The 16,754-nt window shown below is 30.9% G+C and overlaps 1 protein-coding gene across 1 annotated transcript in view; it reads right to left on the bottom strand.

Moving 5' to 3' along the window:
* Positions 1-16,754, bottom strand: part of NAALADL2 (N-acetylated alpha-linked acidic dipeptidase like 2) — a 669,716-nt gene that overhangs the window by 127,604 nt on the left and 525,358 nt on the right. The gene's annotated exons all lie outside the window — the stretch shown is intronic.

The following is a 16,754-nucleotide window of genomic DNA, read 5'->3' as shown; positions in this document are numbered from 1 at the left end:
ATTGATGTTTCGCTCCCTTTCTTTCTCCCTTCCTTTCCCTCTCTAAAAATAAATAAATAAAATCTTTTTTTAAAAAAGAAAAACCATGCTATAATCACTAGGAAATGTTAATATTTCTATTTTTATTTTTTAATCCAAAAATTTGGAGGAATAAAAATATTAAATAAATATACAATATTTATTGAATAAATATACAATAAATATGCAATGTTACTTAACAGTTATTGTTTATTATGCATAAGATGTATGATCTTCACCACAACCCTATATGGTAGATATTATTACAAGCAACTTGCAGAGGAAACCTTGATAGTTTAACAAAAGTTCTTAAAGTGATATGTTAACTAAACAATAAGGTGAGTATTAAAAATCTCACCTGCATTCAGAGCCTTTATTTCCACACTCTTCAGCCTTAGCTTTTTAAATCTAGAATACTGCAAATATAAATGTGTGCGTACATTGTATATATGGACCTAGTTCCTTTGGTTAAGTAGAATAAGAAAAATGATAATCCCTATGAAAAATATATTTTTTGGCATATTCTAGGAAAAGTTGCTTTAACAATTTTAAAGTTAAATGAAGATAAATATACTTTATTTAAAAAATAATATGTTCAATTCAAATTTCAATAAACCTTTAAATCAAAATCATTTGGATGCATCCATACATTTGCTAATATCTATTTTTCTTATTTCTGCATACTAAATTATATATATTATATGTCCATTATGAAACAAAATGTAATTCTGATTTTAGAATCAAAGATTCTTTTGTTCCTTGTTCTTCAAAGAAGCAAAGCTATCATATTAATTTTCTACCCTGTTGAATGTTTCACCTATGCATCTAGTAAATCTTCCCATATTCCTCTATACCAACTAACTATAATATCTGCTTAACAGAAGAAAAAAAAAAGCAAGGCAAGGGAGCACCACTGTTTCAATCTGAAAAATAGTATGTAATTCTTAGTAACTAATAAGTAAAGTGATCAGGTTATTTTCCCTAAAGTCAGATAGTTATCCACAGAGTAATTAGCTACAGTTGAGGAAGTCCTGTGAAAATCTGAAGGAACTATATTGTAGGTCCTGTAACTTGGGTTGCATAAGCAACTGCAGGAAATGTGGAATACATACATGAAAAATATCTCTGAGCTTATGGACACTTGATAAAAGGTTAATTTCATTCAATCTAGCAGCCTAACTGCAAACAGTAATTTCAGAATCTAGAACGCTTATTAAATGTTTATGGTCATCCTCTTTCCTCCAAAGAATCATAACTTTGCCTTTAAAGAATTAATACAAATATATCTATCCTTCTCAGATGCTTACAGATTAAATTAAATGGCAGAAACTGTAACCTGGCAACAGTGGTAAAGAAGAAAATTACAAAGCACCAATTAAAACCAGTAAATGAGTTTTCCTTTCTGATTTGTCAGTTTCTCTTCTTAACCAAATCTCAGTTACTACTTAGAGGTATTCTGTTTAGAGGAAATCTTGAAAATTCATTTTACTATCTGCATTCTGAAAACCAGGTAAATATTCTAAAAACAATAATAAAATTATTTTAGAAAAATAAATGCTATCTTTACCTGTTTTTCTGATACTTATATTTAGAAAACTACAGTAGTACATAATTTACAGTGATTAAATCTCAAATTAGTTTTTTAGGATTCAATTTTTATTTATTCACTTAATAATGTGAACAATGTGTTCATAAAGACATCATTCCTTAACATTCTCAGAATCCTGGAATTCTAGTGAAACTTAGAATGAGGAAACAAAGGAGGGCCTGTCTCCCACCAGAAAGAAAAAAAAAAAAAAAAAAAAAATATATATATATATATATATATATATATATATATATATATATATTGGCATTCTGAAATAGACGTCTCTGAACTTCCCATGCCTTTGAATAGTGGGACAATGGCTGTCACTGACTCACAGTTTTAGCAGGAAACAAAAGACATGGTAGTCAACTGTCAGGTGGTTATTCCCTCTAAAGAAAACTTTCTTACCTAATATTTAGGCTGAGAAGGTATAACATACTAAATAGCTAATAGTATACTAGATGAAAATAATGGGGAATTAAATAGCTATAGTATTAACTAACTTTTAAACTTTAGCCAAATGACTTTAGACAACCATTTTAAAACTATGTATCAGGCACTTTATATGTAAAATTAGGGAATTAAAATAGACAATTTCTAAAGCCCCTTTCAATGGACATAGAATGCAGGTAGCAAGCCATTTAAGACCAAGAAAGACACATTATTTGCTTTCCTTTTCATATTCATTTTTCTTCCACATGGAATAAATTGTAAATGTCAGCATCTATAGTAGGCATCAGCCAAACTTTGAAGATAGAAAATAGGAAAACAATGGCAATCTAAAGCAATATGGTAACCTGATCTGACACTTTGAAGTGCTTTAAAAGGGCTTATTTTTTTAAAAAAGTACAATTGCAGTGCCTTTTGTTTCATAATACTCAACTCTGAAGTATTGTTGGGGTAAGAAAAATGTTTCTTGCAAATGAATGTCTCTGTGTGATTTTTCAAAGGTGATTTTTAAAACACACTTTTTCAGCAATCACAAAGAACATACCATGCAATCCAACACAAAGAGCATATGTGTTCTTCATTATTTAGGAACATTATTATAAACATTATAATAATTTTACATTTTTTGGTTAACTTGTGGTAACAAAGACATTTGAAATATGTGTATATATACATATATAATTGTTTAGCTAACTTCAGATAATAAGACATTTAGATATTTAAATGTATAATTTATATATGTAATATACAAATATTTCATATATGTTTTATATATACACATAAAGAGGTAATGAAATATTGAAAAATAGCATCTTAAAATGATGGCTTATCTTTCAATAAAATAATTTTTCTTCTTTTTCTTTTCATCTATTTTCCAATGGTAAGAATGGTATAAGTTTTACTATGTGCTTCCTCACTATTTTTGATACTAATATTTATGAGACTTCATGCAAGACTGTAATTCTCCATGTCCTGTTTGTTTTTTTTACACATACATTATTGCCATAGTAATAAAATATTAATGATGCATCACTGGTTATGAAATGATAATGATAAAAAGGAAATTATTCTCAAAATATCAGGATAAGGGGCTTTTTTTCTGGCAGATTGGTGATAGTTTTTTTTAAATAAATATTTTATTGTTGTTCTATTTTATTTCCTTAATTTTCCCCCTTTACTTTCCTCTGTCCACCTCACCCTTCCCTCTCTCTGTTCCCACAGATAGTCTCTGTCCTGTTGTCCATGTCCATGGGCCACACATACATGTTCCTTGACTAGTCCCTTCCCTGTTTTTCCACCCTTATCCCACCACCCTCCCCTCTGTTGCTGCCAGTCTATTCTCTGTTTCCATGTCTCCAGTTCTATTTTGCTTTTTTTTTTTTTTTTTTTTTGTTTTTTGTTTTTTGTTTTTTGTTCATTAGGTTCCTCTTATAGGTGAGATCATATGGCATTTGTCTTTTGCTGACTGGCTTATTTCACTTGGTCTAATATTCTCCAGTTCCACCCAGGCTATCACAAAAGGTAGCAGTTCCTTCTTTCTTTTGGCCACATAGTACTCCATTGTGTAAATGTACCACAGTTTCTTGATCCACTCATTGATTGATGTGCACTTATGCTGTTTCCAGCACTTGGTTATTGTAAATAGTGCTGCTATAAACGTAGGGGTGCATAGGTTCTTTGAATTGATGTTTCAGCATTCTTAGGATATAATCCCAGCAGTGGGATTGCTGGGTAAAAGGTAGTTCCATTTTTAGTTTTTTTGTTTTTGTTTTGTGGAAATTTCATGCTGTTTTCCACAGTGGCTGCACCAGTCTGCATTCTCACCAACAATGGACTAGGGTTTCCTTTTCTCCACATCCTCGCCAGCACTTGTTTGTTGATTTGTTGATGATGGCCATTCTGACTGGTGTGAGGTGGTCTCTCATTGTTGTTTTAATTAGCATCTTTCTGATGGCTAGTGATGTTGAGCATCCTTTCATATGCCTATGGACACTCTCTATGTCCTCCTTGGGGAAGTGTCTATTCAGGTCCTTTCCCTATTTTTTAATTGGATTGTTTGTCTTCTTGGTGTTGAGTGGTATGAGTTCTTTATGTATTTTGGAAATTAAACCCTTGTCTGAGGTATCAATGGCAAAAATGTTTTCTCATACTGTTGGTTCCATTTTCATTTTGATGATATTTTCTTTCGCCCTGCAGAAGCTTTTAAATTTGATGTAGTCTCATTTGTTTATTGGTTCCTTTATCTCTCTTGCCCTGGGAGAGATGTCAGTAAAAATACTCCTGCATGGGATATTTGAAATTTTGCTGCTTGTGTTTTCTTCTTGGACTTTTATGGTGTCACGACTTATATTTATGTCTTTTATCTGTCTTGAGTTTATTCTGGTGTGTGGTGTAACTTGGTGATATAGTTTCTTTTTTTCTTTTCTTTTTTTGCATGTACCTGTCCAGATCCCCAACACCATTTATTGAAGAGGCTATTTTTGTTCCATTTTATGCTCCTTCCCCCTTCGTCAAATATTAGTTGACTATAGAGACATGGGTTTATTTCTGGGCTCTCTATTCTGCTCCATTGATCTATATGTCTGTTCTTCTGCCAGTGTTAGACTGTTTTGATTACAGTGACTTTGTAATATAGTTTGATATCAGGTATTGTGATGCCTCCTATTTTGTTCTTCTTTCTCAAGATTGTTGAAGCTATTCAGGGTCATTTTTGATTCTATATAATTTTTTGAAATATTTGTTCTAGATCTGTGTACTGTGCCTTTGTTATTTTAATTGGGCATATTAATTCAATGTAATAAAGGCCATATATTAGAAACCTTCAGCCAATATCATACTTAACTGGCAAAAACTAAAAGCTTCCCCCTTAAGATCAGGTACAAGAGATGGATGCTTACTTTTACCACTTTTATTCAACATAGTATTGGAAGTTCTACACACAACAATCAGACAAGAAAGAAAAATAAAAGGCATCCAAATTGGAAAGAAGGAAGCAAAACTGTCATTATTTGCAAATGATATGATAGTGTATATAGAAAACCATATAGTTTCCACCAAATAAGTGAATTTGGCAACATAGCAGTATACAAAGTCAATATTCAGAAATCAAAGGCATTTTTGTACATCAACAATGAAATATCAGAAATAGAAACTAAGAAAAAATTCCATTAATATAGCAACAAGAAAATAAAGTACTTAGGAATAAACTTAACCGAGGAGGTAAAGGACCTGAACTCAGAGAACTGCAAGAACACTGAAGAAAGAAATTAAGGAAGATACAAAGAAATTGAAGCATATGCCATGTTCATGGATTGGAAGAATTAACATCTTTAAAATACCCATACTACCCAAAGAAATCCATGTCCTCTTAAGCTAGGATTACAACTCTAAAAGTCTATGGCAAAAATATTTTTTCACATATCAACTGCTGACATATATTCCAGGAATAAAAAAAAATCATTTTAAATTATATAATGCCATAAAAATCATACATATGTATAATATGTATATTACACCTTTATAACTATATATAAAGTCATATTCTATATATGATTTTTTTCATATCTGAGCAATGATATATTGTTACTATGGTACATTTTAATAGCTTATTTCATCTGTAAAGTCCAAAACTCCCATATGGAATGTGTTTTCGAGTGGGATTGGGAATAAGGTTGCTGCCAACATGTCTTAAAAATTGTTTTTAATTTAAGCTCATATGCAAAATAAAGAACAGTGTCTTAAACATTTTACCCATCTTGACATCTGCTTTTTCCTTCACTGTTTTCCTCATACAAACAATTAAAGGCCATGATGATGTCTGAAGAAGTATTAGTACAGAAACTAGGCTTTACTGATCAGGACTGTGAGAACTCTTTGAGGATTGTTTATATTTTCAAAAGGCTCTTAAGCACAAGATAATTTATATAATTATTTTCATTTTATTAGACCATTAGAATGGAAAAAAGGAAAACAGGCTAACATCACATAGAAATTTGAGATAGAAATTTGAGGTACAGTGTCTCATTTCTTTGTTTCTGTTCAGGATCCATGAATTTGATAGAAATAAGGATTTTATGTCAGGAGCAATCAGAATCCAGAATGAAATTTTGCTTTTCAAAAGCAAGTTTCTCTTTTGTTTTTGTTTATTTGTTTTGCTTGCACAAGGCATCTTAAAGTCTATGGAATAGAAAATGAATTGCATACATTGGTTGTACAGAGTTATATGACCTTTGGCTTAAGGGGAGTCATATTTAATATTTGATACAAAATTTAAAATGTGATAAACAAGAACCTGAGCATATTACAGAGCTTTATCAGAATGCTGAGGAATGGATTGGAAATATTTCAAATATATGCATTACAGATAGCATGCTTAGTCTCCATTTTTGAAGGGATTAAAACATATTCATACCTTTAAAAAATCTTTTGTGCTCTGGTGAAGAAAGGACTTTATATAAACTCTTGACAATATTTTGATCCCTATTTCCGTTATGTTGTTCCTATGTATCCCAAGTGATTGTTGTTGTCCTATCTTTAAATAATATAAATTCTCTGAACTTTCTTTTTCTCTGTATTAGCTGTGATAAGAACCTTCCCAAAATGAATTAGAGTGAAACCAACCAATTGCTTTCCACAAAAGTTCATGTTAGTAGATTGTATCATTTAAACATTTAATGCTATATGTTTGTTCAATCCCATAACATTGAATAAAAAGGCTTAAATTGTATGACAAATATTTGACATGACCTGCTTACTTATATTGCCCTTGAAAAGTTATTTTGATGTACTCATTGTACTCAAAATAAAAGTTTTGTTGTTGATTTTGTCACTATATTTTGTTACTGATTCAATAATCCTCTTCTATTATCAAGAGAAATATCACTAAGCTAAAGGCAGTGCAATTTTGTATTAGTAAATTATATAAATTATACAATATACCAAAGAAATATTTTCCAGGAATGAAAGAAAAAAAGCCCACACATTTAATCCTCAAAGGCTACTTAAACAATTCTATAGACATTGTAATTAAAACGTCACCAATGATTTTTACTTTGTATTCCCAACAATCTTGCTGTTGTCATCCCTATTGTAGACATGAGGGGATAAACTCAGAGAAGTCAGGTAAATTAGATAACATCACTCAGCTAGCATGGAGTAGAACCAGGGTTTGAATCTAATATTTCATGATCCCAATTGCCCAGACATTCTGATCTATACCATGTTGCAACACTCAGACCCTCATTAATGTTCTTTTCTATAGTGCATCTGTCAAATCATTCAGATGCCAAGGATCTTAGATAAGAGAAAAATGTTTCATATTTAAAAAACTAAGGAATGTAAATCTTCTATGGTGAAGTATTATTTACAGAGTCTATCACCAGACAGCAATCACTGACACTTTGATCCCAGTCGCCAAATGATGAGAAAATAAATTTCTGTGTTTTAAGCTTTCCAGTCTGTGGCATTTTGTTATGCCAGCCAGAGCAGACTAATACACATGTGAACAATGTATTCAGGGCCACTAAAGAGGCAGTTGAGAGCTTGGCAGGTGTTAGAGTTCCAGAAAAAACTCTTCACAGAGAGTCTCTGAAAAAGCCAGAAGAGGTTTGGAGTCTGGACCTTCCTCAGAAAAAAATTAGACTATTTTGTGTGTTTTCTCTGTCATATTTCCTTCATAGAGCTATCTTAACTATAAAGAATAACAGGCAGTCTTGGATATAAGATGATGGCACCGGGTTCGGAAAACAGTCAAAAGATTACAAAATAAAATTGCTGATGTCATATCTGTAGTTGTGGTCCATTTGTAAATTTTTTCTAAAGAAATTATCTTGTTTTTACAGGCATCCAACTAACTAATTATATGCAAACAATAAGAATCAAGCTTCTGCCAAAAGAATTAGCTCTGGCCAATAGCAACTTACTTCAGCAGGACATATGTATTCAATAGCATTCAAAACACTCACATTTTTTTCCCTGAATTAAATATGTGTAACTAGTATTCAAAGGGACAACTGAATATATAAAAAGAGAAGATTAGTGACCGTAGGAAAATTATTTGAGTCTTCTTATTGGAAAAGTAAAAGCTTAGCCTTATTATGTTAGAAGTTGAAATTTATAAAGAGAAAACATACTTCTGCTGCACTGCTTTCATGAAATACAAGAAAGCTTAGTAACAATGTTTTTGAAATAGAAAGTGTTTGGATCTAATGAAAGTTCCCTAGAGTACACATGGGTTGGACTAGATATCCAAGAGTAAAGTTTTAAAAGTCAGTTGAAATGAACAATACTCTGGAATCATTTTCTGGCATAATATAAAAGTTTAAAATATATGTGATATTGGCACATATTCAAAAGTAAAGTATTCTTTTTAACTCAACAATGACTGAAGTGTGGGAACAAGTAAGGAAAATAAAATTATCTGAATTTTAGAATGCTTCTTTGAAATTGTTGCCAACAAGAGTAGCATGGTTTCAAGTTCTCATTCAGCTGCGTATTTTAAATATGGAAGTGTCCAGTTTTTAAAGGCAGCTTTTACGTATCAGGCACATTCATGTCATGAACTTTAAATTATTTAATCTATTTGTCTCATAAAGCACCCTGCTATGTTTGCATTTTATGACCATTTCTTACAGATGAGGAAAACCTAAGGAAATAGTGGAGAGAAACTGCCCCATTCTGTATTCATAAACAATGTCAGTGGGATAAAGATAAGGTGAAGCTTATCATAAAGCTTTGTAGTCCCCCCCAATTCCCACACCTCGTGCTTCAATTGTTCTGTCTCACAGAAAATTACCTAAAGCAAGTATGCTAAGTCTCCCGTCATTTGAATTGGGACAGGACAATCCCGCAGGACACAGAATGGAAAGACAAAGCACGACTTTAATGCTCACGACTTTCCGCTGAATGTTATTACAAACCTCTAGCAGATCTAGACCAAAAATCTACATTATAAAATAATTGCTTTGTTTCTGACTGCTCTAAGGGAAATCTATAGACAATAAATTCAGAGCACTAACAAGGTAAGAAATGAAAGCTGCTGGCTGGAGACTTTTTTTTTTGTCATGATACCACGGTAACTGTCAAAGTCCTCTGTGGACAGTTATCTAAGTGCTACTAAGGTTCATGTGACTCAGAAACTTCTTGCATTTATACAAGGCTCCAGGTGCAACACACTTCACAAACATTACCTGGAAGCTTTGTGCTTCCCAGTGAGTTAAGTTTCTTCTGAAGCTTAAGTAGCAAACTATCAACCCAAAATTGGTTGTTATACCTTCATCCTCAAAAACCATTTAAGTTATACTTTTCAGTCCCCTAAGAGAATCCTTTGAAAATTATAATATGAAATTCTATAATCAGAGGTTCAAGGCAAAGTTAATTGCCATTAAGGAAAAACGGGGAGAAAATAATCTGAATATAATAGTTAAGGTCTGAAAGTTAATACACCTATATCTTAATAAAATTTTTCAATTGAAAAATTAGGCTAATAAATGTCCCTGTCTTTTTTCATAATGTTTATTTTTGAGAGCTTAATTGATTCTGTAAATAAAGATATTGTATTTCCTATAGGTCACTCATGTCAGACTTTTAGAGACAATGTTCAAGGTCCATATGTTATATTACCCTTAATTATAACATACATATATGTATGTTTACATTTTTGTTTTTGAACTTTCAATTTTATATATATATATATATATATACACACAATCCATATTTATGTAAAAATAATCTTGTGGCAATTGACTTACAAACAAAACATATCAACATAAATATATAAGATTTTAATGAACATTTTATAGAAATAAATACTTAGCATTTTATTAACTATTATATAATATACAAATATGCATAATGCTAGAGCTTTTCAGATTAATATTTCATATGTTATCAAAAATATATATTATACTTTGTAGACATTCTAAATGTTAGTATATGTTTTTATTAATATATGGATATACATATGTGTGTATTTATGTGTACAACTAAGTTTATGTCTTTCTTCAGAAACTATTTATTTAATAAGAGAATAGAATCGTGTATTATTGGCAATATAGAAAACTAAATTATTTCATATAAAATTAATCCATAGTTATGGATTAAAAGTTTATAACACTGTAAGAATTTTTCTACAGTTAAAATGACAAATTATATATTTTCAGCTATCTTTTAAAAATCTGATCAAAGACACAGAAAACAATATTAACATTATTTATAGTGTCCTTTCACTGCACAGTTCAAAAAGCCTTACTTTATATTAGCTCATTCAATCTAATACAATTTTATTGCTTTTTTTCTGTAATATAAAAATGTTTATAAAAATCATTAAGGTAGAGATATTTCTTTTTATGTGCTTATAGACATCTGAGATTATGATAATAACAGAAGGTCTTAATTTCAGTATATAGACCGAATTGTGAAGGAGAACCTCATCTTTAAAACTGACTTTCCACTAGTATTTCTTAAAATACGTTCTATCAAAAACTAGTGTCATTTTGTAAATAGTGGTCTGAACAAAGTTAAATAGGCATCCTGCATCACAGATTTTTTAAGTCATTTAATAATACACTTTGTGAATATCCAATAGTGTGGTATATAACATGCAGCCTTGTCAAATATTAATTGACTCCTGATTCTCTTTCCTGTTTTCCCCAGAGAATCTGAAGTGATTACTGTTCTAGACAGTCCACTTTGTGAGGGCCACTAGTTTTTCACGATTGGGAGTTTAGGAGTAATTGTACAACATTGCCGGGGCAATTTTCACTGTAAAACAAAAGATGTCATAAAGAAAGTAAAACATTGTGAGGTTTATAAATCAAGGTGGTAAATGAATTTTCAAAGTACATATTTTCTCGTTCTGCCTATTTAAATTCTAAAAGTAATGTCACCTCATGAACAACGAGCACCTTCAGTGGCCAGGTTTTACTCTCTTTCCCCATTCTCCACTAGAAGGAACCAGATCTTTGGAAAACTGATGCATTCCAGATCTTGCCCAGGGAAAACAAGTCTGGAAAATCTTGTGTCAAAAAGCAAGAAAGCTGTCATATATCAATGAAGTCATGGCAAAAAAAATCTTAAGTCATAGCTTGAGTTTTTTTCTTATCAAAGTTGTGAGAATTTAATACAAATGATTTAAATAGATGGAGATACATGGACTCTATAAAAATTAATATATAAAGACACTTAAAGGGGAGAAAACCAAAACATTTATTATTATCATTAAAGGCAGTTATTACATCAATTCCATAAAAATTTGTGTCAGAGAAAAATAATTAAACATCTAAATGCATTTGAATAAAAACTCTATTTTAGGATAACAAAATAGTTTGATTTTATAAAAGAATATTAGCTATTCAGGGCAGAATACAAGATAGAATTAGAAAATCACCATTTTACAATCTTTAGCAAAGCTTGTGGTTCGGACAAGAATCATCAATTATCATTAAAACTGCTAGGTAAATGATTAATAAACATGATTTATGCTGATCACCACTATTTCTGTGCAGTTAAGCATAGCTATGTGACTGGCTTTATCCAATGATATATGAATAGAAGCAAGATGTGTTACTTACAGGAACAAATATCTAGGAACCACTGTATACTTTCCCATTTCACTTTTTCCCCTCTTTGCTGATGGTAGAGAGTGCATTGATATAGAGACATAATACTGCATCAGTATGCATTGAAAAAATGCAAGCTTAAATTAATAAAAATATTATGTGTTATTTTAACCCACTGAGATTTTGAAATTCTTTGTTACAGCAGTGTAACCTCTCTTTTCATGAGTATTATAATGGGGACTTGAACACTTGATTATGCTAAAGTAACATCATAGTTAAGATTTTCTGATAGTGAGGAAAAATATAGCTGTACAATGGAGAGATCATTTTCATTCTCATGAAATAATCAATCCTGAAATTACTGATGATGTTGCAACAAGGTAAGACATGCCGTTGATGGAATATAATATGATGTATGCATCTTCTATTCTAGCCACATACAAAAAAAAGCTTAATATTAAAGTGTGATCAGGCCTTTAAATGTAACTTTCAGTTGACAGGATAACCAGGAAATAGAGGAATATGGTAAATGACAACACAAATCCAGAATGTAAAACTAATGACAGGACAATTGGCTTATTCTCCACGCCAGATAAGCTGTGGGTGAAAAAAAAAAAAAGACTTAACCAAATACAAGGAATAGTCTCCAACTGAATCCAGGTTTAGACAAGCCAATGAATAAGGCATACAAAAGACAATTAGGGACATTTGAACATGAAATAGATATCAGCTAATACTGAAGAATTGTTGGAAAATCTGTCATATGAGATATTATTTTGAGTACTTAGGAACAAGTTCTTACTTTTTAAATATTAAGTCTGAGTGTTTAGAAGTCTCTTACTTTTAAATATGTCAACATATTAAAAATAAGTCTATAAGTGTCTAATAAGTTTGATACATGCTGACAGAAGTATCATTTTAAAGATTCTGAACATAAAGATGCGAAACAAAGTAAAACAAGCTGAAAAGGCAAAAAAGATGAAAATTTAAACAGTAATTTACATTTATATTCACAATTACATATAAATGAATTTTAAAGTAGATCTCTAATGTAAGCATTTATAAATTGAATAAATATTGTTTATTTTACAATGGATTCTTTTCCTCCACATCCTTCTCCTCCTTTTTTAAAAAAAATTAATAGTTGTCAGACCCTTGAACCAGTTACTACTACTCAGACTTGTCATCTCTACTGTCTGCTACTGTTCACTGCCAAATAAAAATCAATACAATCACCCATCATTATTTTAAAGAATATAAGTATGCCTGTATTGATTTTGAAATCTCCCATTTCACTGGTTTTGGAATGCTTCTTACACTGTCTTGGGTACTTCCTTACTTCTACAAACAATATGATGCATCATGACCTATTGAATCAACTAACCCCACCCATCAGCATGATTTATACCGTCATTACTCTTGCTCTCTGATTTCCAATGACACAATCTCCTTTCATTTTCTAGAATAAGCTGTGTTGCCATTTCCTCAGAGAATTTAGTCAAATTTTCTCCTTCTTTAAGTAGATAATTCTTACAAATACATTAGATCAAAAACTCAAAAATTACTTTTCCAGGAAAAATTTCCTAGATACTCCTGACTAGGTCAGTACTCCTCACAGCTATAGTTGCATTCTAATAGTACTCTATATTTTCTCTAAGAGACCTAGCATAATTTATATTTACACCTATATTTTTATGATATCTAACCCCCCATAAACTCCCAGTTCCATAAGGATGCTAATCATTCTTCTTTTGTTTAGTGTTATATCCTTTTCAACTTAAAGAGTATGCAGCATCTAGAATGTGTTTAATAAGATTTGCCTAAAGGGTTTATCTTAGTTTTGGCACATCTGGCAGTATAATACAGTAAAACTCTGAACAATTATGGTTTCTTATTTTGTTTGCTATTATATCTCTGGACATATAGAGATGCTGAGTAATTATTTTCATAAGAATGTATAGGATTGGTGCTTTGTCTGAGTCCTATTTCAGCTACATATCTGCTGTAATCTTGACCTTCACTTCTATGGACATTAATTAGTTATCTATAAAATGAATTGTTTTAAGAAATGACTTTAAAAAAATTTTCAGTTCCCAAAAAATTAAAATTAGGATATTCAATTATTTACTGTGCCATGTCCTTACTACATTCAATACTAGTAATAGAATATCCTTACGAGAACAAATCAATATTATTGGATCAAGCATTTATTATACAAGTATATGTTGCCTTAAATTCCAATCAATATCTCAACAAGGTTTTTATGGAATATGACAAGCTAAATTTTTACATTTATGTGAAAGAACAAAGGGCAAAAACAGTCAAGATAGTCGTACAGAGGAATTAAATGAGGGCCATGAACTACAGGATAGGAAATCTTATTTTAAAGCTATAGACTAAAACAATATTTTGTTTGTACACTGATGGACAAATAGACTGAGGAATAAAACTGGAAGCCCAGAAACAAACCCATACATATACAGAAAAGATGTATATAACAGAGTTTAATTGTATATCATTGAAGAGTGGAATGCTCAATAAATTATGTTGAAAATAGAAACTATACCTCTAAATCATCATCATTGCCATTATCATAGGGTAGATTAAATATTTAAATGTTAAATAGAGGATTATAAAGATTGATAAAGTAGTACAAGAATATTTTCTTAGAGTATAAAGTAATTTCTTAAAATCCTATGAAACACGAAGCATAAAGGAAGGGATTGATCACCTAGAGTAAACAGAAATGAAGAACAATTCATCAAAAAATACAATGAAAATGAACAAACTTGAAATATGGAAGAAGATATTTGCAACATATATAATTCACAGGATCATAGCCAGAATAAAAACATACCTCCTATGAACCAATAAAATACAAATAAACATCTATCAAACCTAAATAGCCAATATGTAAAAGCACGCAATTTTATTAGCAAAGAAAGAAAGACATTGAATATAAACCAGAATGAGGCAGTCCTTACACATATCAGATTGGCAAAAGTGAAAATATATCAAGTTTGTTAAAAGACTGCATAAAATAGATTTGTCATACATGGCTTTAAGAACTGAGACTACATAAGTCCACTTAGCTTGACTATCAGTACTGAAGAAAACTAATGCTATTTGTGTCATAACTATTTTTTTCCAGGAGATTCTCATGAATGTAATGCTTTAAACTAATAAATAACTTGACAGTTTGCTTCGAGAAATTTCTATGACCCAATTTATCCAGACAAATAGCTTGCTCGATATAAACACCTTTCCTCTCTGGACAATATGTTGCTTGCTTGGACAAATAGCTTGTTTATCAAACAAGCCTCCATTTACCATGGCCACCAACCTTAATCTATTGCCATACATTTTTCCCATTCACTATCACTTCTCCAAATTTGAATATTCCCCTTAAAATTTCAGCCCAGACACTCCAATCTTCTAAAATTATTTTCCCCAGAATACCCTTCCCTGAGGTACTACAAAAGTTCAATCATGGTATTGTCTTCCCTTTGTGACGTCAGTATTAATAAACTTTGACTGATCAATGAACTATTCTGGTGATCTTTGGGGAACTAAGCAGACAACCATTGTAGGAATTTAGTATTACCTTAAAAGTTTAAAAAGTCATACCCTATGAGTAACTAATTCCATTTCTGGTTTTATATCCTAGAGAAATTTATACATGGAGTATGTACAAAAGTTGTTGAGAATATTCCACATGCCTGTCAACAGTAAAACAATACATAAACAAAATTTAGTATAGTTATGTCATGAAAAGTTATACAATAATAAAAATAAATTATGATTACGCCTATCAATATGGATGATGAGAGAAATCAGCTTCCCTTCAATAGCAATAAAAATTTATTACTGTGCTAAAACTGAAAACCAAGCTAATACATATCTTTAATGTTTATTCTTCAAAAGCAAAGATGCCTTTGTTCATCTGAACTAATCCTGCAGTCTCATGTCAAATATATATCTGGATTTCCTATCAAAGGTATATATTTCCTAATTTGCTCTTTTTCTCTTGGTTCAAATATATATTTAAATCCATTTTCACATGCATATCAGGCACCTTGTATAGTTACTCTCTGCTTTCAAAACATATACTTGAATCACTTTTCAAATGTGTACTAGCATCCTTTGGTACTGGCTTACCTTTGAGTAGGGCTGCTGCTATCCCTTGATAATCTCCAAACTGTTCTGTAATGGTTGTGGGTGGTGAATTTACCTAAAATATGTATAAAAGAAGACTTGAAAATTGAGCTAAGTTGAGATGTTGAATGCTTGGTGGTCAATCCCCTTTACTGTTCTTTGCCTACAGATCCTCAGTAACTAATAAAAGCATTATTTCAGTTTCTTAAATCTGTTGTTTTATGCCCCTAACTGTAAATCTCATGGAGCAAAGAAAGAAATCACAAACGAATCCATAGCCTATAATTTTGGTTTTAGAAATTAGAAAAGGGTAAATATAAACAGTATATTGTTTAAGAATACATACAGAGGAGATGAAACTACAAAGAAATTCAATAAAGGGATTTTCTAAAAACTAATCCTAATGGTTATCTCTCCTAGGAAGACTGAGAAAGAACATCTAGAAAGGCTAGTAGTATTGTTTATTTTTTACCCTGGATGGTGGTTATGTGGGGTTTCTTTGATCATCCTCAAAGATATACATATAGATTTACATATGATGAATATAGTCTCTTGTGCATATGATACATTTTATAATAAAAAATAAAATGTAAATTTTGTTTTGTTTCATTTTTAATGAGATGTATTGGTAATAAGTAATCTGGCATTTAAATTATGAAGAGAAGTATGCTTTTTCACTTAACTTGTATTTGTTTGTTACAAAGCTGCCTAAATGTTACAGACTGACATAGTGAATATTTTGTCATATTTTTAGTTAGGATACTTTTTTTGATGAACTCATTTGGAAAATAACTAAATGTCATAAATATGCTTATTTTCCTATTCTTGTTCAGGTTCTCCAAATGATATATCTTTAACTTGTTTAGGTTACTTAAAAATAATCACATAATTTATTTTTAAAGTAAAATATTTTGATTTATATGTAAAAGTAACTATATAGAAATCTTGGATTCTAATAACTTGTACCTAGAGAAGTGGTACATGTG

The sequence above is a fragment of the Furipterus horrens genome, unplaced genomic scaffold, assembly GCF_987537825.1.
Source record: "Furipterus horrens unplaced genomic scaffold, mFurHor1.1.pri manual_scaffold_1, whole genome shotgun sequence".
Lineage (NCBI taxonomy): Eukaryota > Metazoa > Chordata > Mammalia > Chiroptera > Furipteridae > Furipterus > Furipterus horrens.
The sequence above is the reverse complement of the archived record's forward strand: the minus strand, read 5'-3'. Positions and strand labels throughout refer to the sequence as shown.